We start from the raw sequence: 1276 nt of genomic DNA on the forward strand, positions 1-1276 counted from the left end.
TGTCTCAGAAGACCCTCCCTCAGGTGCCCACGTGTAGTGGATTTTCGTGAGGAAGCTGGATGGGTCGATCAGGCCTGTGAAGCCTGGACCCACCTCATAAGCCCAAGGGGACTGCTGGAGAGGACGGCTTGCCAAGAACTGAGGTTCCATAGCCTCAAGTGAGGCCTCGCGAGCTAGCAAAGCTCAGGAGAATGCACCTCAATTATAGCCACAGGTAGGTGAGGTCTGGACGGTGCTGAAAGAATGAAGGCTCTCCATTCTAAAATTAAATCTTTATTCAATGTTATTTTATTATCCTCAGTTCCCAAAACCTGTTCAAAAGATGGGAGAATCCTTGCTATGAGGAAAATAAGCTCACCTTAGTGTCAAGTGTTTTTGGAGGAGCAGGAACTCTCTACAGCCTGTTTCTCTACCGTGTTGATGTCCCCAGAGCCTAACATGCCCCAGTCAATGGCACGTGACAGATGTTCAACAAACGTCCATCAACCCGAACATTTCACAGATTCGTGGAATGTGAGATGTAGGTTTATTCGTGGAATGTGAGATACCTAGAGCCTAGGGTAACCTCTACCCCCAGCTTGGGGCTTGAACTCACAACCCCGAAATTGAGAGTCGCATGCTCTACCGGCTGAGCCAGCCATGTGGCCCTGAAATGTAGGTTTTTCAGGGGAGAAATGTAAAGTGCTTCCTTGAAGCTTTTAAAATTTAGGTTCATTTATTTATTTTGAGAGAGAGCGCAAGAGCTCACAAGCTGGGGGGGGGTGGGCAGAGAGAAGGAGAAACGGAATCTCAAGGAGGCTCCACACCATCAGCGCGGAGCCCGATGTGGGGCTCGCACTCACCAACTGCGAGCTCGTGACCTGAGCCGAGATCAAGAGTCGGAAGCTTAACCCACTGGGCCACCCAGACACGCCTTCCCTGAAGCTTTTTAGATGCTACGTGGGGAAATGCTGATAGGAAGCATCCAGAGAGTGTATCCAGACAAGCAGTTGTAACATAAAGATGAAAAATTGAGTCACTGTAATACAACAGCAAATAGAGGTGGGGAGACACAACATTTCAAGGCACGAGAAGGGGAAGAGAAGGCAACATATTGAAATTCTGCCGAGAAATGTCTTTGAGAGATACTTCAGGTTTCAAAGTTTTCACCAAAAGTTCTAATCCCAGTTTCTAGGAGGAAAAACAAACTCAGTCAACCAGGATCTCACTGCACATCAGCTACATTTAACCATGCTTTCTTGCTGGACAGGTGCCCAGTGTTTGCATGGAAACTCTG

This window comes from Lynx rufus, unplaced genomic scaffold, assembly GCF_022079265.1.
Source record: "Lynx rufus isolate CCGP_SWC_20201006 ecotype Redwood Valley unplaced genomic scaffold, mLynRuf1.p SCAF_12, whole genome shotgun sequence".
NCBI classification, from domain to species: domain Eukaryota; kingdom Metazoa; phylum Chordata; class Mammalia; order Carnivora; family Felidae; genus Lynx; species Lynx rufus.